Below are 21655 nucleotides of genomic sequence, written 5' to 3'. Positions count from 1 at the left end.
CCCTTCATTTCCTTTTGTTGTCTCATTATGGCTTACTTAATCCTGTGGAGCTCTAATTTGTGTTCTTGAGTTTCCTTTGTTGAATGTTGTAAGTCATGGCAATATGTATGTAGTCAAATTTTTGTCTACTCCTGGGCAACATTATTCTGGCGAGAACTCTTAAGATTTATTTATTTATTTTGAGAAAGAGGGACAGAGCATGAGCAGAAACAGGGGACGGGGCAAAAGCAGAGAATCTTTCAAGCAGACTCCCTGCTGAGTGAGGAGCCCCCCCATAGGGCTCCTAGGGCTCAATCTTACAACCCATGAGATCATGACTTGAATGGAAACCAGAGTCAGACGCTCAACAACTGAGTCACTCAAGCACCCTCTCTTTTGTTTTCTTGTTGGTATTTGTATACATCCTTTACCATTTCTTCTTCTGCTTCTATAGTTATTATTATCATGATTATCATCACTTAATCTTTGAAGGAAGTGAATTCTCGGTGGGGCTATTTGCAGGAGAAATGTATGGAAGGATCAGGACATAAGACATCAAGAATTCTTCTCATGACATAGGGTTCATGGTTAGTGAATTATTTTAGCTTTTACCTCTCCTCAACCAACCAAGACTGACTCTGCTCACAATCAGGGATGTCATCCTGTCATCCTCCCCAGCCTCACTGACTGAGTCTGCAAATAAGAATTCTCTGGTGATTTCTTATTCAGCCCTGTCTTCACTCTTCATTCATTCACTCCTTCATTCAATAAATATTTTTTATTTGAAGTATAATTGGCATACAATATTCTATTTCAGATGTATATTGATATTTTTATATACTATGAAATGATCCCCATGATAAGTCTAGTTTCCATCTGTCACCTTACAAAGTTATTACAATATTATTGTCTATATTTCCCATGTTGTATACTACATTTGCAAGACATTTATTTTATAACTGAAAGTTTACTCCTCTTAATCCCTTTGACCTACTTTGCTGCCCTACTTTGTAATCAATTTGTTTCCTGTATCTGTGAGTCTAAGTTCATTCAGTGAGTATTTATTTGATGACTACTAAGTGTCAGGTAGTGTTTTAGGTACTTGAAATATACGTATATAAACAAAACTGATAAATATCCAACCTTAAGGAATTCTTGTGGAGAAAACAGATAATGCAAATATACATTGATAGCTTGAATTGTATGTTGAAAGTGATAAGAAAAGCCAAGCAGGGTGAGAAGACTAGAGGGCCAGCAGAGAGAAGAAGTCTGATTAAAATTACAAAATGACGATCACTGTTGGTCTCACTGACAATGTGATATTGAGCAAAGATGGGAAGAAGTTGATAGAGGACCATGTGGACCTGTGGGAGAAGAGTGCTCCAGACACAGGGAATAGCAGGTGCATAGGCTCTGAGAAGGGGCCATGACTAACATTTTTGCAGCATAACAATGAGGGCAGTGTGGCTAGGGTTGAATGGTCAGGGTCAAGAATGATAAAAGAGGGGATCAGAAAGGTAATGGTGGGGCAAATCATTTAGTGCCCTGTAGAGCATGGGAAGGATTTTGCCTTTTACTCTGAACGGGATGGGTGCCATTGCAGGGTTCTCAGAGGATAATTGGCACAATCACATTTATTACTGAAAAGCATCATTCCACTAGCTGGGTAGATAATAGATTGTAGAGAGTAAAGGTAGAAGCAAAAGGTCACTCACAAGTCTATTTTGATAATCTTGACAAAAAGTGGTGGTGGCTTGCACTTAGATGGAAACAGTGGGGATGACGAAAAGTAGGTGAATTCAGGATGTGCTTTGAAGATGGAATCAACTAGATTTGCTGATGGGTTGGGTGTGGGGTTTAAGAGAAGGACACCATCAAGGATGACTCCAAAGTTCTTGGTTTGATCAATTGGATGAGTTCACCATTGGAAAGGCTGTGGATACAGGACCTGTGGGGAAAGATCAATGGTTCAGTTTGTGCATTAGTGTGAGGTGTTTACTAGACATCTAAATGGAGATGTGAATAAGCATTTGAATACACAGGTCTGGAACTTGAGATTGAAGTCTATATGGATATATAAACTTGGGAGTTTTATATACCTGGAATTTGAGGTTTTATGACTGGATGATATCACCAAGGAAATAAGTATAAATAGAGAGTCTAAAGAAAGAGTCCTTGGGGGCACCTGGGTGGCTCAGTGGGTTAAGCCTCTGCTAGGGTCATGATCTCAGCATCCTGGGATTGAACCCCAAATCAGGCTTTCTGCTCAGCGGGGAGCCTACTTCCCACCTCTCTCTGCCTACCTCTCTGCCTACTTGTGATTTCTCTGTCAAATAAATAAATCAAAATTTTTTAAATAAATAAATAAATAAATAAATAAAGAGTCCTTGGACACTCTAGCATGGGGTGGTTGAAGGTGAAGAGCCAGCAAAAGTGACTGAGAGAGAATGGCCAATGAGTAGAAGAAAACCAAGAGACCAGATGTCCTATGATCTGGTGAAGTAGAAGAGTGATCAACTATGTGAAATGCTAATAGTTTAAGGAATAGGAGGACCATGACTGGATTTGTCCACATGAAGGTTACTGGTGATTATGAAAAGAATTGCTTCAGGAGTTTTCTCTGTGAGCATGAAAGCAAAAGTGGAGTGGATTTAAGAAAGAATGCAGAAAAAAACAAAGATAGTAACACAAACAGAAGAAGACAGAAGAGTTTTGCTGCAAAGTAAAGGCATAGAGTGGTAGATGATCATTAAAGTAAAATTAAGATAATTTTTTTGTTTTGTGTTGTTTTTTTAAGCCTTCTTGTGTCCAGATGAGAATGATCCAGTAGAGAGGAAAACATGGATGGTGTGGGGAAGGAAGAGAAGAATCCCTGGAGTGATTTCTTTAAATGAACAAAAGAGGATGGGATCTAATGTTCAAGGGGAGGGATTGGCTTTAGATAAGAGCAGGAATAATGATTGCAGATTCTATGGTAACAGAGTATATGAGTGCCAGTGGTAAAGGTGGGTAGATGGGGCAGTGGGAGGTGTAGAAGCTACGTGCTAAAGATTCTAAGATCCTTGCAGTAGGAAGCAAGGCCATCAATTGAGAGTGAAGACAGAGAAGGAGGTGTCATCTCTCTGAGGACAAAGGAGCATCTGTGCAGCAGCCATCTAGGAGAATAGGGGAGTGAATGGACAAGGGAAGTATAACATGAATCCTGAGCAGTATCAGGGATCCAACTGAAGCTGTTGATGTGCATTTCAAGTGTTTTTCCCCGGCTTGTTCTGCTCCACAGGCACAAAACCAGAATAAGTGGAGAGATGAATTTAATCAGTTATGAAGTTTTGCCAAGTGAATATGTTGAAGTGAAAGCCCTCTTTCCCTTAAGCAAGGGAAGGATGTGATGATAATTACTGGTCATGGAAAGTAAGCTGGGTGGGGATGGAATAAAAGGCAAGAGTGGTGGTGAACAAATGACCAGATTAATGGGTTGGGGGTTCTGGTGGGTCAAACGATTGTTGGAGATACCATAAAGTGATGGTAGTCAGAAGTAGAATGCATGAAGAGAGATTATTTCACACTTAAAAAACAAACAAACAAACAAACAAACAAAGAGGTCTGGGTGGCTCAGTTAAGCATCTGACTTCAGCTCAGGTCATGATCTCAAAATCTTAGGATTGAGCCCTGAGGACAGCTCTCTGCTCAACGGGATGTCTGCTTGGGACTGTCTATCTCACCCCTTCTGCCCCTCCTTCTCCTGTTCTCTCTTTCTCTCTCTCAAATAAAATCTTTTTTTTTTTTTTTAATAGAGTGAGATTATGTCGTAGAAGTGATTACTGGTAGTAACAAGGTCTAGGCAGCCAGCTAGGCAGCTGTGATGATAGAACAAGTGCTTTTCTTTCTTCCCCATGCAATCCATCACAACCCCCTACCCCCACACACAACCTCACATACACACAGAGCTGGAACAAATGGAGTTTCTTTAAAAAGACATTTTATAAAATACACTGACCCAAAAAGCATTAATCACATGGTTGGATGTTACAGCAATGTCAAATTGCTTTGTAAGTATCTAAAAGCTTCCTCTAGAATTTCTGTGCTCACCTTATGAGGACTGCTAACAAGAGTTCATTGGCTAGCACTTGCCCATGGCCCAGACTACTATAGTGTTTGACCATAGAAATGAGGGGCTGAGATAAGATGAAGGCCAAACTTGAAGTTCAGGAAAGTGAAAGGCGAGAGGTTGGAAAGGTCACCTACCGGTATATTGAAGTCACCCTGAGTTAAAAGTTTTAGAGTGATTTTGAGCCAAGGGCTAAGACTGCCAAGAAATAAGGGGTGGAGGTTATCCCCAGGGGAATAGGTGATAGCCATGGGGGGCAGTAGGTGATACAAGGTGATAGAGGATATTGAAAGCTGAGATTTGCAGAGGAAAGAGGGAGAATAATCTGGAAGTAGCACAGAGGAGGAAGGAAGACACCTATCTCACCTCCCACCCAGTGTGGGAGAAAAAAATAGCCCCTCTTGAGAGGGATGCAGGGAATACAGTGTCCTGAGGGGTAAGTCAGACTTCCACTAGAGCAGGAAGCTGGGGGAGCTGTTGAGAGATATTAAGAATGCCGGGGATTTTGTTGTTGCACAGTAGAAGAGAGGTTTGATGAGTAGGAAGTGGTGGGGAAAAGGACAGAACGAAGAATGTGCAGAGCTTTTCTGGGATGGGAGTGTGGGTGATGAGGGGTGAGCTGGGCCTCTGGGGCTTCTCAAACATGAGTGAAGGACCTAATGATGTAAGTCCTGGATTCAAGGCATATTGTAAAAGCAAGGATGAGTGTTGTGCATAGACAGAAATGGGGGTTTGGGGATCTCTTCTGATCTTCATCCTGGAGGAAAGGAAAGCTGAGAACGCTAGGTTCTCTCTTGATGCCAATGATGGCAATAAAAGAAATGAGGAGGAGTGTGTCTTAAGTCTCCGACCTGAAGGGTCCAGGGAAGATGCCACCAACAGCCTATAGAACACTGTTCTGCTGTTGCAACAGGAGGTTGTTGGTTTTAGAGTCTCAGGCGTAACACTTACTTTGGAAAAGTGTTCTAGGCTAATTATGTTCTAATCTCTGCAGTTGCAAGTATCTTTTCTCTCTATATTTCCTGTACTTTGACTGTTCCAACACCGTATTTTGGTTTAAGGTTTCAGAGCAGTCCTAACAATGAGTTTGCATTTTTGTTCTCGGTCTCCTTGTTGATTTGGGATATTTCACACTAGAAAGAAGAAATGTTGACTCTATTTCATCTTTTTTTTTTTTTTTTTTAAAGGCTATCTCATTTTTCACTTCACTGGGGAACCCTGAATGTTTGTATCTTTATGTCTTTTCTCTTATGCTGAGAATTTCTCCAGAAAAGAATCTTCTAATGTTCTGATTGGGAGATATAGGTCTGGCAGTCACCATCCTAGGAGACCAGCAGGAGAAGGATTCCAGGAATCCCCCATTAGTAGGGTAGACTTTTATTCAATTCTGCTGTATTCAGTAGGGCCTCATCTGTGCCTGGTGTCCCTGAGTGGTTTAGGTTCTTCATTCCCGGGGCTGGGCAAAACAAGATGGTGGAGAGCATGGGACATGGGAGTCTATGCTCCCTACTCTTGAATCTGGATGGATCTTTGTAGCTCACTTGACCAACAACAGAATACAGCAGAAGTAATGCTCTGTGGCTTGGAATTTATCCTGGACTTTACTTGTCCATCTACTTTCCATCTTTCAAAACTGTGTTGACATCTCTTGTCTGCATGTTGTCATTTCTGTTCTGTGTCCTAACAGGGTTTGCTTGGTTTAATTTATCACCCTCTCATATTGGGTTAATCCTTTTCTGAACATTCACAACATCATATGATTTAATTTTGTGGCAAGAAATAGAAATGAACTCCAGCTAGATCATACACATACATATATGAAGCAATGAGTTTTTCAGATAATTGAAGAGTTGAATAACCAAGACAGGGAAAGGGAAGATGAAAGAAAATTTTCACTGGATAAATAAAAGAAAAAAAGAAAAAGAAAAAGAAAAATTTCACTGTATGTTCACAGATTTCTCTTTGTCCAGAGTAATGCTATCTACTCGGGAGACAGATCATGACTCACAGATGTCATTTCACATTTTCTAGGACTATCTATATTTAAAATAAACAGGTGAAATTAATTTTTATATATATTATCTGACCCAGTATATCCAAAATATTATCCTTTGAACAATAATAATATAAAAACATATGAATGAGGGATGCCTGGGTGGCTCAGTTGGTTAGGCAGCTGCCTTTGGCTCAGGTCATGGTCCCAGCGTCCTGGGATCGAGTCCCACATGGGGCTCCTTGCTCAGCAGGGAGCCTGCTTCTCCCTCTGCCTCTGCCTGCCATTCTGTCTGCCTGTGCTCGCTTTCTCCCTCTCTCTCTCTCTGATAAATAAATAAATAAAATCTTAAAAAAAAAACATTAAAAACATATGAATGAGATATTTTGCATTTTATTTTTGTGCTAAGTCTTCAAAATCTGATGCACTTACAATACACCTCAACTCAGATTAGCCACATTTTAAGTACTTAAGAGGCACATGTGGCTAGTGGCTACCATATTGGACAGTCAGGTATGGAAAATAATTGTTATTATCCTTGAAAAAACTCAGCTCCAGAAATTTTTTTTGCCTATCTCTCTATATTTGAAGCATCAGCTTTCAAAAGAAAGAATCTCATTGGTCCATCTTGAGCTTACTCTGGACCAGTCAGCCATGATCATGCACCACCATGAACTATTGAAGATCTGACCACTGGAGGCCGCCATCTTGGGTATCAGAGAAGGTGGAGCTGTATGTCAGACAGCTATCACAAGAAGGAGCAAATATATTCACATCAATATGTTTCCCACAATATGTGAAAAGATTAAGTGTTTTTTATTTTGTATATTTTCTGATGATGTGACATCTTGCTGAACCCAGAGATACTTCCACTCCCAGGGCTAGCCATTCCTAGAAATGGTGAAGTACTTAACCAGCAAGTGTGTCTTTCACATGCGAACCACCAATTCAGAGTCTACCATACCCCAACCACATCTTTGTCAGGCTTTTACACTCCAGCCAAACAATAGGAAAGTAAAGATAGCCCCTATCCCCCAGAGCCCACTGAAATGATCAAACTAGCCAATATCAAGCCCATTCACTCTACTTCACCCTTTCCTTTGAAACCACAGTAAAGATGTTTGCCCACATTTTCCTCTTGTCTCCCTCTGCCTCTTCACCACTCTGGTGTTTCCCTGGGTGCTTCCCCTGTGTGCTATACTTCCTGTTTCTAGGGTAAAATTTCTTCCTCTGTGAGAGTCATTGCCACATCTGTGTGTACTATCATATCTGATTAAAACAAATTCTATGTTAAAATAATGATAATTATAATAATAATAAATTAAAAAACCAAAACCCCAAACTCTGTGTACATCTTATAACATTTCTTCCCATTTGCTCGGTTCTCTCCCTGCCGCAGGATAACCTCTTAGTTTTTCATGTATCTTTCAGAGTCAATATATATAAGCAAATACAAATATTTTCCCTCCTTTTTACCAAAAAGACAATAAAATACACCTACTGCTATTGCTTTTAATCATCTTGTATCTACCAGTGTCACTTGTATTTTTGATGCTCTTGTAGGAGTCTTAAAAAATTCTTACTTACTCCTGTGTAGTTTGCGTAATTCTTTTTTTTTTTTTTTAAGATTTTATTTATTTATTTGACAGAGATCACAAGTAGGCAGAGAGGCAGGCAGAGAGAAAGGGGAGGAAGCAGGCTCCCTGCGGAGCAGAGAACCCGATGCGGAGCTTGATCCCAGGACTCTGGGATCATGACCTGAGCCTAAGGCAGAGGCTTTAACCCACTGAGCCACCCAGGCGCCCCTAGTTTACGTAATTCTTGTATTATTATTACTATTTAATTTGTCACACCTGTAGATTTCTTCACTGCTGTCACATTTTAAATCCCTGGAGATAAAAGCTGGGTCTTACTTATCTTTGACGGTGTATCATTTATTACAGTGCTTCCCACATGAAAGGAAAAGGAAATGAAATTTAAAAAGATGATGAACAGATCCTTGTGGAATAAATGAATTAATATTAGGAAAATACATGCAACATCTATCCTTTTCTAATAGTAACTGATTTCATCAATGTTATGCTTTTTAAACCATTTTAAAATGGAGTTGTAGGGGTGCCTCAGTGGTTCAGTGGGTTAAGCCTCTGCCTTTGGCCCAGGTCATGATTTCAGGGTCCCGGGATCAAGGCCCGCATGGGGCTCTATGCTGAGCGGGGAGCCTGCTTCTCCCTCTCCCTCTGCCTGCCTCTCTGCCAACTTGTGATCCTTCTTTCTCTCTCTGTCGAATAAATAAAATCTTTTTTAAAATGTTAAAAAAAACATGGTTGTCAAAAAATTTAGTTGTCTTGTGTTCTTTCTGTTTGGAATGACTTTTTGCATTTTAAGGATAAGCTGTATTTGGAAGTATTGGGGCACTGGAAAAAATGAGTGTAAAAATTATATCATAATATCATTCAAATTAACATATGTAAATAACCTTCTCAAATAAAGGAATTGAAGTTTAGTCATTTTCTTATATTTTTATTTGGGAACATTTCATTAGGAACATGAAAGGCATAAGACAAAGAAAGCATAAATCAAATAAAAATGGGGACAAAGAGATAGAACCCTGTCTTTCCAGGAAGCTCTATGAGAAGCTAACCGGTGCACAAAACCCCCCACTCCTCTGATCATTCTGGTATGAATTCTGATCTGTGCTTTATTACAGTCCATGGCAAGTTTTTCCTTTTAAGTGGTCTGTAGTAAGTACGGTCTAACTCCCTCCCCTCCCCAGGGGGGTATTATAGGTACTTTTATAAACCTTTTTTCTTGAGGAAAATGGTCATTTGTTCTTCTCATGCAGCTGTGTTTTCACCAAGCAGGAGCAAAGTGTAATCCTGAATTTTGGGGATTCCAAATATCAGCATCCCCCCCTTTGCAAATATTGACCAAGGCAGGGATGGCATTTTTGCTCTGCTGTGTCCCCAGAGCCTAGCACAGTGCCTGTTCATGTTTGTTAAGTGGCGATAAGAAGCCCACTCTCAGGAGGGTCTGGCTGGCTCAGATGGTAGATGATGTAACTCTTGGAATTCGGAGTCATGAGTTTAAGCCCCGTGTAGGGCATAGAGTTTTCTTAAAAAGAAAAAAAAGATGCCTCCCCTTGAAGAACCAACTGCCAACAGAGAAGTTTAGTTGAGTACTTTGTATAACACCACCTAGACCTGGACAAATCAGATTAAAATCTGAATCTTTTAATCGATTGAAAACATGTATACAAGGACAACTATACGTTAGCTATACAGCTTCATGACCTTGTAGAATGAATGAGTTCGTGAAGCCGCTGCCCAGTCAAGATGGAACACAGTGCTAGCATCCCAGACTACTCCCATATATCCCCTTCCAGGGACGTTCCGGACTTACATCATCTTAGATTGATTTTGCCTGTTTGTGAGCATTATATAAATGGGACCGTACAATGTGTTCTCTCTTGTGTCTGTTAACATTATGTCAGTGCCCTTGGGACTGGCAAATAAATTGACTTGAGGTAGGTTGGGGAGTTTCTGACATGTCTCAAGCTCTTGGCTGCAGATAGCATTATGCTTTTTATTTATCAGTCTTTAAACTCAAGTTCTAGGGTAACTTGCAGGAACAGGATGGTGCTTTTGCTATTTATAAAAGCAATACTGTCAAATATTGTGCCATATCCTATCATTTGAGTGAGATTTTTTAAACTTTTTTTTTTTTTTTAGGGGGAAGGGCACCAATTCTACTGTATATGTTCGTACCTTAGGTTTAAATGAGTCAGCCCTTCCCAGAACCCTTTGCTTTGTGGAAAAGCTCCATCTAGCCAGACAGATTTGGGCTACTTCTGTTGAATCTGATCCCTTCATACCTCTATTACCGTACAAATGGCTTGATGCTTGATTATGTCAGCTGTTGTTCACCTGTGTCTTATAAATTGCTCCATTTAAAAACGTGACCTTCTTGGGGCGCCTGGATGGCTCAGTGGTTAAGCATCTGCCTTTGGCTCAGGTTGTGATCTCAGGGTCCTGGGATGGAGCCCCACATCAGGCTCCCTGCTCAGTGGGGAGCCTGCTTCTCCCTCTGCCCCCCACCCCTCTTGTGTTCTCTCTCTCTCCCTCTGCTCTCTCTTTCAAAATAAATTAATAAATCTTGAAAAGAAAAAAAGGAAAAGAAAAGCATAAATTAAAAATTTTTAAAAATTAAAAAATAAAATAATTGCTCAATCACAGTTTCTTTGTTTGTTTAAGTAGAGCCAAGTATTTTCCCAAATCGACTGAACCAGCAATGTAAAGAGAGCTCCTGTTCTTCCATTTTCACCAGTTTTTGGGAAACACTCTGGTCAGCATGTATGTCACCTTTTAGCCATTCTTATAGGTGTATATGTGTTAGATTTTAAGGTTCATCATAATTCATGGGAAAAATTAGTCATCTTCTGTAGCAGGTGCTGTCAGTGTCTTTCTCGGATCCCCTAGGATCCCTTTTACTGTCCCAGAGCTGCTGCAGGTGCTGTTGCTAACCGCTCCCACCTGCAACTTTATCCAGCACTTGCCAGTGGGCCATTAGAGCTGCCACGTGGATTTTAACCCTCAACCTCAAACCAGGGTGGTCCCAGCCAGTGGCTGGCTATAATGGGGTGCAAAAACCCAGTTCCTGTGCCTCAAGGCAAACAAACAGAGTGACAATGTTGCTATTTATACTTCAGCGTTCCAGGTGGGATGGAGCTGAGGCCAGCTTCGCCTGAAACCACATCCGTGTTTGGCTTTTCCTCCTGCTAGGTCCTGTTCTCCTTACTTCTTTACAAGGTTTTCCTGTGAGCAGCCCCCAAGACAAGAACTGCCGTTTTCAGCTCTCCTCCTAGGGAACTTGCCCCAAGATAGCTTTGCAGCACCTGGGTCTCTATCCTCCCTGCCCAAAGGCTCCACTGTCTGTGTATACGTTGATTAAAAGAAAACTTGACATTTGACCAAGACCAACAAAATAAACCAATAAGCAGTATCTTAAACAAACAAATGTTTGTTTGTTTTCTCAAACAGTGTGAGCCTCAATGTGACAAGCGACAGTTAAGTTGTAGGAATGCAGGCAGAACTATGAGCTAAGCGAAATTACCCTTGACCATCCCACTTGCTCTTCAGGACCCTTCTGCCTGTGTTGGTCCTTCCTTCTACTTGCTTTCCCCACAGTGTGTCCCAGTGATCCTGGAATGCTCACTCCAGTCTTTTCCAAAGAGTATCCCATGGGAATTTTCTGGGTGCTGGGGTGGTTCAGCAATTCTGCACGCATAGGTTAATATTTTATGCCTCACAATAGAAATTTTAAAATCTTGAGATTTTTATCACTTGGTGAATTAATAACTGGGCAGTTAATTTCATTAAGCTGATTTCAAGACATCCCTCCTGTTATTTTTTTTTTTTTTCATAAAAAGTGATCAAATAAGCTCGTTTCCTGCTCAGATGTTAATGACATTCATTCATTCTTTGGTTCAGTTAGTGTTTATAGAGGTTTATATAGAGTTTCTGAGGATCCAGGCTCCTTAATTAGATGGGTTACAAATATGAATAATATATTGGTCTCTCTTATTTTTTTTAAAGACTTTATTTATTCATTTGACACAGAGAGAGAGAGATCACAAGTAGGCAGAGAGGAAGGCAGAGAGAGAAGGGGAAGCAGGCTCCTTACTGAGCAGGGAGTCCTGTGTGGGGCTCGATCCCAGGACTCCAAGATCATGACCTGAGCCAAAGGCAGATGTTTAACCCACTGAGCCACCCAAGCACCCCTTGGCCTCTTTTTTAAAGATCATATACAGGGGCACCTGGGTAGCTCATCAAGTTAAGCGGCTGTCTTTGGCTCAGGTCATGATCCCAGGGTCCTGGGATCCAGCCCGGCATTGGGCTCCCTGCTAGGTGGGGAAGTCTGCTTCTCCCTCTTCCACTCCCACTGCTTGTGTTCCCTCTCTTGCTGTGTCTCTCTGTCTAATAAATAAAATCTTAAAAAATAAAGAAGATTTTAAAAGACCATATACAGGGGTGCCTGGCTGGCTCAGTCAGAAGAACATACGACTCGATATGGGGGTTGTGAGTTCAAAGCCCATGTTAGGTGTACAGATTACTTTAATACATAAAATTAAAAAAATAAAGACCATATACATATGTACACAAATCATTGCATTTTTCACTTTATTGTAATTATCGGTTTGTGGTTTCTTTATCAGATTGTAAGCTTCTTGAGGTCAAGGACCATTTGTTATCTCTGTACTCCTATAATTAGCATGGTGACTAGAAGATTCCATACATGTGTGTGGAAAGCAGAGTGGCAGAGAGGGCTGATGGAGGACAGAGAAAGAGAGGCAAGTAAGAGAGGTAGGGTAGATTAAAGATGGCCCCTAGTTCTTGACAATTTTCCCCACTGAGGGTCAGAGTCTATTTCTGTCACTCCCCTTGAACTTGGGTTGATCTTGTGACTTGCTTTGGCTAATAGAATGTGGCAGACATGATGCCGTTTCAGGTCTAAGCTTTAAGAAGGTCTGGCAGCCTCTGCTCTTGCTCCCTAGGGAAAACCAGTCCCTGGAAGGGGCTATCCTGCTATCTGAGACTACTAAGGTGTAAAGAAGCCCAAGATAGCCTCATGGAGAGGACATTTAGAGGAGAATGGAGGAACCCAGACAATGGCAAGGACTGAAGCCTAGACATATAAGCCCAGTTGGATTACTCTAACCAGATCTCAGCTATTGGAGTTCTTCTAGCTGACGTCCCAGATATCACAGAACAGAGATGAGCTATTCCCACTGTGCTCTGATCAAATACTAACGCCTGAAATCGTGTTCAAATAAAAAGCTGTTTTGAGCTATTAAGGTTTTTTTTTTTCTTTTTAAAGATTTTTAAATTTATTTGAGGTGAGGAATGAGTGGGAGAGGCAGAGGGAGAGGGAGAGAGAATCTCAAGCAAACTCCATGCTGTGCTTGGAGCGAGATGCAAGGCTTGATCTCATGACCCTGAGATCATGATCCTGAGGTCACAACCCTGAGTCAAAACCAATGGTTGGATACTTAACCAACTGCACCACCCAGGCAGGCACCCCTTGAACTACTAAGTTTTGGGATGGTTGGTTACCCAGCAAAAGACACCTGAAACAGGAAGTATTCACCATCAAAAGGGCAATTTACAGTTTCATTATTCCCAGTAATTTTTATTCTATTTAAGAAATGCCTACAGGAAGAGAACTTTTTTTAAAAAGATTCTTTATGAGTGAGAGAGAGAGAACAAGGGGAGAATCAGAGGAAGAGAAACAAGCAGACTCCAAACTGAGCACAGATCCTGACCTAAGTCTGGGTCTCAGGACACTGAACAGAAACCAAGAGTCAGTCGTTTGACTGACTGAGCCACCTAGGCACCCCTAGAACATTATTTTAAAAAGTAAAAGCTGTAATAGGTTGATATATGGGGGCAGAGAAGATATTTCTGACACATTCCTAACATCCTATGGAAGGTACAGCATGCCTTGGTTGTCAGGTTGGATCACAGTTAGGAGGGAAGCTGGGGGTTCACTGCATCTATTGAAACTTAATTACTTGCTGTGGTTGGGAAGCTAAGGTCAATGAATGAAATGGGTCAGTCAAAGCAGGTGTAGGGAAAGGGGGAACGTTGGGTTGGGAGCCACCATCCTTCAACTGCAGCCAATTCCACTCTCTTTATACTTTCCAGCCAAGTCCAACGGGATCAGACTCAGTGTTTAAAGCTGTAAGTGTCGGCGGGTATGTGGAGCAACGGGGGTTCCCATACGCTGCTCATGGGTGTGTGAACCGATTCAAGCATGTGGAGAACTCTCTGGCAATAAGTACCAAGACTGAGCATACAACTCTCTTGTCCCTATGACCCAGCAATGCCACTCAAGGTAAATATTCAAAAGAAAGGCAGTGGATATTGACTAAGAGACATGCCTTAGAACGTGCATAGGAGCGTTATTAGGAATAGTCAAAGACTGGAATACGATGATAAAAAAGGTACCAAAAAAAAATGAACACCCACAAAGTAAACACTTATTGCTTGCTTGTTACATGCAATAACTCAGTAGATCTCATAAATAAAAAAATTTTTTAAAAACATTTTATTTACTTATTTCAGACAGAGAGAGCAAGTGAGAGCATGAATGGACGGGGGCAGGAGCATGAATGGACGGGGCAGAGGGAGAAGCAGACTCCCCACTGAGTGCAGAACCCCATGCCGGGCTCTATCCCACAACTCTGAACCAAAATTAAGAGCTAGATACTCTACCGTTTAAGCCACCCAGGGGCCCCCCAGTACACTTTTTTTATTTGTGCACTTTTCTTAATGCATGTTTCAAAATATTATTGGGGGCGGAGGAGCGCCTGGCTGGCTCAGTAGGTGGAGCATGCGACTCTTGACCTTGGGATTGTGAGTTTGACACCCGTGTGGGGTGGTGAGATCCCTTAACAATAAAATTGTAACAAAAATTATTTTTTAAAAAGCAAAATTGGAAAAAATGGAATACTTCTTCTACCTGGGTCTGGAAGGGAGGACAGCATCAACCTGGATTGAGCCTCTGGGTGCTGGGCTTGGACGGGGAGCATGAGCGAGCACTAAACCTTTGATTTCTTAAGTCTGTAGAGAATAGGGCAGTGCTCTGGGGCCGCTTGCCGGTCCTTCTCTCGGATCTGTCTTCCACCTCCCTAGAAAGGGAAAAAGAGCGTCATCCTCAATCCGCTAGAATGTTGACATGGTGGAAACAGACCTCTTGGGGGCACCTGAGTGGCTCAGTCATTAAGCTCAGGTCCTGATCTCAGGGTCCTTGGATTGAGCCCTGAATTGGGCGCCCTGCTCGGTGGGAAGCCTGCTTCTACCTCTCCCACTCCCCATGCTTGTGCTCCCTCTCTCACTGTGTCTCTCTCTGTCAAATAAGTAAATAGTAATCTTTAATAAAACAAACAAAAAAACAAGCAGTCATCTTTCTTATGGAAGCTTCTATATTTTAGGGTCTCTTAGTTATCACAGCTGAGCCTCTGCCCTTTCCCAGGTGTTAACTTGTGTAGCTGTCGTCATTCACCGAAGAGCCACGGGGCCACAGCTGTGGAAGTACCTGGTGGGCTGCAGTCACTCAGAATGGCCGTGGAGTCTGGGCCTCCACAGCAGTGAACTGTAGAATGGAGCTCTGGAAGGAACAGCATTATGTCAAGCAACGAGGTAGCCAGGTTAGAGAATGGTTCTCCAAAGTGGGCTGCAGAACAGCAGCACCGGGACCTTGTTAGGAATGACTCAGAGACTCTGGCATGGACTTGCCTCGCTTGGCGGGCAAACCGTCTGGGGGATCCCGACACACTCTTGAGTTTAAGAACCACCGGCTTAGGGGCACCTGGGTGGCTCAGTGGTTAAGCCGCTGCCTTCGGCTCAGGTCATGATCCCAGGGTCCTGGGATTGAGCCTCGCATTGGGCTCTCTGCTCAGCAGGGAGCCTGCTTCCTCCTCTCTCTCTGCCTGCCTCTCTGCCTGCTTGTCATCTCTCTCTGTCAAATAAATAAATAAAATCTTTAAAAAAAAGAACCGCCGGCTTGGAAGGGCCAGCAAACTTGCTCCATGAAAGGCCAGATCGTAAATATATTAGGTTCCACAGCTCCTGCAGTCTCCGTGGCAATGATTCGGTGTGCCCTTGTAGCACTCAAGCAGTCACAGGCCATCTGTAAATGAGGGGGCGTGACTTGATTCTTTATTCTCTGGGGCCGAGCCCTTCTCTCCAGGTTCCTCATCTTAACTCCTAGAGGCTGTCTTAAAAATCTGTGAAACTCTGTAATAAATTTCCTTTCTATATTAAAGTCTCATAGTAGCCAATAGAGCCACCCGTCCTGGGGGCATCTGCATTTCGGTGTGGGACGCTATTTGGTGGTGGGAAGATATATTGTGTCCCAATATCCACGTCAACCCATGGGTGGATGGATGTTTTTGAAGTAGGGAGAGGCTTTTGGTTTCCCTGGAGTTACACCTTCAGGGGACAGACTGATCTCATGTAAATTCTGATCTGTCCGTTTGGACTCAGATATTCCTGGAATAAACCTGTGTTTATTGTGGTATTTGTTGGGAGCTGTGGGTAGCTTGTTTTATTCTGGGTTAGAGCGTCTGGAGGGAGGAGCTGACATCCCTCTTCCCCTAGGCTGCCCCCCTGGGCTGGGGATGCCTTGCCCCTTAGGAACCAGAACAGCCTATACCAGTTCTCCCCACTGTGTAAGCAGAGAACAATCCCCACCATGTCCTTGTGCGTGCAGGTACTAATGCCATCAAGCCAAGGTAGGCAAGTACCTCCTCTCCCTGCTCTACTCAGTGCTCCCCCGCTCCATGGGTTGGATGATCCTGCCCAGAGTGGTGAGGACAGATCTTTCAGTCTCCTGACTCAAATCCTAATCTCTTCCAGAAACCCCCTCGCAGCCACACCCAGAAATAATGTTTTACCAGCTTCGGCCAACCTGACACATTACACTGGACTTCAGAATCCTCCCAGGCTCTAAGTCAGTGACATGAAAGTCTCACTGCATCTCATTGGCTCTGAATGGGTAACACACTACCCTCTGTGACTGGTGAAAGATCATTGCTGATTAGCTGTTCTGATCCATCTGTTCTATGCTAGAGCTGGAGTGAGGCCACTAGGGAAACTGAGGGAGAGAGAGAGAGAGAATGAAGAGGTGGCGTGTTTTAAGGAAATCAAAACCCAGGCACTATTCCTGAGATGGTAGGACTGGGGTATATCTCAGTTTGGGTTCCCCCAGAATCTGACCATGAGCCGAGTATTCAGATTGAAGTAGTTTAGATCCCAGGGCAATAGGGAAGCAAGATAAGAAAGAGAAGAGAGTCAATAAAGAAAGGGTGTGCTATCAAGGAAGTTTTTTCTGTGGGCGGCTGAAGCCCAGTCCCACTGGGGAACTCAGGGATACAGTACAGAGCCTGCCTCAAAGTTATCCCAACAGAGGAGCAAGGACACTGGAGTAGTTACCCAGCTCTTCCCTTTTGGATATAGAGCTTCTTCTAGGGCATTAATTCTACTAACAGCAGCTGGCCCTGCACACCGACTAAGCCAGCTCTTATGCACCCCACCTCCCCCGCAAAAAGTCCTCAGGCAAGAGAATTTGGAGGTGTTTGCTGCAAGCAGCCATAATGTGTAGCGGTGAATGCCGAGTAGACGTGTGTGATGTACTAGCAATGTCTGCCACAGGATACCAGGACAACGAATACCCTCTAATCCTCCCCCATCTCATGCTAGGGATCCTTACCCAGAGCAGGTGTTGGGTCCTTCTCGGGAGCCCCTGGGCAAGGCACATTCTTCATTCTGACAAATGAAAGAAAACATCAAACCCATCCAAACCACAGAAATCAGTGAGTACCCAGAGCAAACATCAAGCAAACCCTATTTCATAGGTATTACCTCATCAAAGGAAGAGAAGGTTTGCAGGCAGACACAGTGTTCTGGGCCACAAGCGAAAGCTCTCAAAATGGCATAGTTGGCTCAGTTGATAGGAACAGATGAGCTGAGTTCAAGACATCTCCACCTAAAGCTCATGGACCTGGATTGGGAAGTGTGGACATCCCAGCAGAACTCAGAACTGCTCCTGGAATTTAGTGGATGAATGCTGGACCCCCAGAAACCTCCCACAGATGTTGGCCACAATCCTAACCCTTCAATTGGTTAATGTATCAAAATGGCCAACTACTGTAATTTCCACAACATGAACAGGACAATTGAGCATCTTTACATTTCCTACTTTGCTCCCTTCTTTCATGATCTTATCTTTAAATCTTTCCATGAGTTCCTTTAGCAACTTTTTTTTTTTTTTTTTAAGATTTTATTTATTGGGATGCCTGGGTGACTCCGTTGATTAAGCTCCTGCCTTCAGCTCAGATCATGATCCCAGGGTCCTAGGGTCAAGTCCTGCATCAGGCTTCTTGCTCAGCGGGGAACTGCTTTTCCCTCTGCCTGTTACTCTCCCTGCTTGTGCTCATTTACTCTCTCAATTAAACAAAATCTTTTTTCAAAGTTTATTTATTTATTTATTTGACAGAGAGAGACATAGTGAGAAAGGGAACACAAGCAGGGGGAGTGGGAGAGGGAGAAGCAGGCTTCCTGGTGGGCAGGGAGCCCGATGTGGGGCTCGATCCCAGGATCCTGGGATCATGACCTCAACTGAAGGCAGACACTTAACGATTGAGCTACCCAGGCACCCCTCTTTGGTAACTTTAAAAAGGACTTATGCTTCTTTACCTTGATTTCCTAACTATGGTGGGTTTTTTCTTATTTTTTAAAAATATTTTACTATGATCTTCATGGTGTCTGGCTCTTCTGATCTTTTTGGGAACAGGGAGACATTAGAAAAATATCTTTTTTAAATTTTTCTTTCCTTTTTTAAATTTTAATACGGCAATTTGTTTGACCTGGGAATTAGTTAATCCTTATAACTCGAACACTTAAAGAATCTCACTGGTAAATTGTTTAGCTCTAACTCATATCTAAGAGGTATTTTAAACTTAAGAAATTTTTATTTTAGGTGTGTCTTTTTTGCAAGGAGTTTATAGTTGAGTTGGAAGTATTTATCTTTAAAATGGGGGCTTACATTTTAATTCTTATTTTCTAAGATAATCTTTATTTATTTATTTTTAAAGATTTATTCATTTATTGTAGAGAGAGAGTGAGCAAGCCCGTGTGCACACAGCAGGGAAAGGACAGAGGGAGAGAAGTTCAAGCAGACTCCCTGCTGAGCTCAGAACTTGGCATGGGCCGCAACCTCAAAACCTGAGATCATGGCCTCAACCCAAATCAAGAGCCAGAGGCTTAACTGACCGAGCCACCCAAAGGCCCCCCAAATTTTTTAGAGCAATTTTTGGATTACATAAAAATTACATTATAGGGACGCCTGGGTGGCTCAGTTGGCTGGACGACTGCCTTCGGCTCAGGTCATGATCCTGGAGTCCCGGGATCGAGTCCCGCATCAGGCTCCCAGCTCCATGGGGAGTCTGCTTCTCTCTCTGACCTTCTCCTTGTTCATGCTCTCTCTCACTGTCTCTCTCTCAAATAAATAAATAAAATCTTAAAAAATAAAATTACATTATAGAGATAGTACAGAAACTTCCCATACACTCCACACCCATATTCTTTATTACTACCATCTTAAATGTGTAGTACAATTGTTATAATTAATCAGTATTGATAAGTTATTATTAACTGAAACCCATGCTTTATTCGATCTCCTTAGTTTTTACTTCATGCCCTTTTTTCTGTGCCAGGATCTATCCAGGATACCACATTACCTCTAGTCATTATGACTCCTTAAGCTTCTCTCTCTCTCTCTCTCCCACTTTTTAAAGATTTTCCTTATTTATTTGAAAGAGAGAAAAGCATGAGAGACAGAGCATGAGCTAGGCGGGGTGGGGGGGTCGTGTTACAGAGGGAGAAGCAGACTCCCTGCTGAGCAGGGAGCCTGACTGCATCTTTGATCCCCGAACTCTGAGCTCATCACCTGGGCTGTAGGCAGACATTCAACCAACTAAGCCCCCCAGGTACCCCCTCCTTAAGCTCCTCTTGACTGTGACAGTTTCTCAGACTTTCCTTGTTTTTGATGACATTGTCAGTTTTGAGGGGTACAAATATGTATTTTATAGACTGTTCCTCATTGGACTTTTCTTTTTTAAGATTTTATTTATTTATTTGACACAGAGAGAGAGAGAGAGAGAGAGAGATCACAAGTAGGCAGAGAGGCAGGCAGAGAGAGAAGGAGAAACAGACTCCCTGATGAGCAGAGAGCCTGATGCGGAGCTCGATCCTAGGACCCCAGGATCATGACGTGAGCTGAAGGCAGAGGCTTTAACCCACTGAGCCACTCAGGCGCCCCTCCTCATTGGACTTTACCTGAAGATTAGACCAGGGTTATGGGTTTGCGGAGAAAAGATAATGGAGGTAAAGAGTCATTCTCTCCACATTTTTTCAGCGGTGCATATTACCTGCATGACTTACCACCACTGACATTGATCTTGACCACCTGGTTGAGACAGTGTTTGTCAGGTTTCTCCACTATAAAGTTTCTCTTTTCTATACTGTCCTCAGTGGAACGAAGTCACACCTGAGGAGTGGGGAGGGATGCCTCACCTCCTAGAAAATGGCGTAGAAGGCAGGCTAGCCCTCACCCCACCCCCCAAGAGTCCCGCATCCTCTTCCTCAGAACTTGTCAGTGTGTTACACAGCGCAGAGCAAATAAAGATGTGCAGGGTGGGGAAGGAAAGGAAGAATCAAGGATGACTTGGAGGTGTCTGGCTGAGGCTGCTGAACAAATGCCAATTATGGAGTTGGGGCTGCCGAGGGTAGGGACATGGGGAAGGAGAGATTGAGGGGGAAACATCAACCTTTTTTCTGACTTTCTGGGATATTTTGGAGTCAGCAAATAGGCGACTGGATCTGGGGAAACGTGAAGCTCTCAGGAGGGCAGGGAGTGCTCTGATGACTTTGAAGGTCATGGGATGTAACATCAAGGAGTGGGCAAGATTTTCTTGGGGGAAGAACAGGGAAGATGAAAAGGGGCAGGACCATCCCCTCAGGAAGAGCTGAGAACAGAAGCCAGGTTGCAGGGGGTTCCATGGGAGGGAAAGTGAACACAAAACAAAAAAGCGTGGGCACTTACTGTAGAACACGGGTCGTGGTTCTTGAAGTCAAGCAAACACCTGCAGGGGTTATGAAACCCACCCGTCTGGGCCCAGAGTTTCTGAGTCAGGAGGTCTAGAATGGTACCTAGGAATCTGCATTTCTAACAAATTCCTGGGTGAGGTTGATGCCACCAGCCTGAGGACACTTTGGGAACCACTGTCAGAATGAACTATGCTTGGGTATGACTGGGCGTGAGAGAACCGGTGGGAAGGGGGAGAAAGGAGGACCTCTAAAGATTGAAGATAACAGCATATTGGCTTGCGGGTGGGCGCGACCCGATAGAGTGGGGGAGATGGATGTGGCAGAAAAGAGGGGACAAATGAAGGAACAGTTCTTGGCAACTCAAAAGGGGGCTGGATTTAGAGCATCATGGGGACTTTGGCCTCTAATAGGAGAACAGACATTTACCCCAAGGCAGCAGGTGTGCACAGATTTTGGAGATTAGCAGTGGGAGATTGAGAAAGCTTGCTTGTAGTGTTGACAAAGATGGAGACTTGATCTGCAAGCTTCTGTTCTCTGTATTCTCAAGGAAGACTGAAGGGAGAGTACTGTAAATGCTGGAGATTTGAGGCAAAGGGTGAAGGTATGAACTGATCATCTTGGGGCCAGGAAGTCAACTTTCCCAGACTGGCCTAACAGAACTTTCTGTAATCAGGTATTATTGAATCATCTGTGCTGTCCAATAGAGTAGCTGCTAGCCACGTGATATAATGGATATTTAAGTTAATTAGAATTAAATAAAAAATAGAAATGTAGTTCCCCAGACTCATAGTCACATCTTAAGGACCCATGGTGCATTCTTAGAGAGATGTAGTGGCGCTGTGGAGCTGCATGGAAGGTGAGATTTGTGAAACCAGTGACCCTGGTTTGTGATTTTTCTCCAGGAACATT

This window comes from Mustela putorius, unplaced genomic scaffold (assembly GCF_011764305.1).
Source record: "Mustela putorius furo isolate JIRA1106 unplaced genomic scaffold, ASM1176430v1.1 tig00000253_pilon_pilon_pilon, whole genome shotgun sequence".
Classification (NCBI taxonomy): domain Eukaryota; kingdom Metazoa; phylum Chordata; class Mammalia; order Carnivora; family Mustelidae; genus Mustela; species Mustela putorius.
This window is presented reverse-complemented; position numbering follows the sequence as displayed.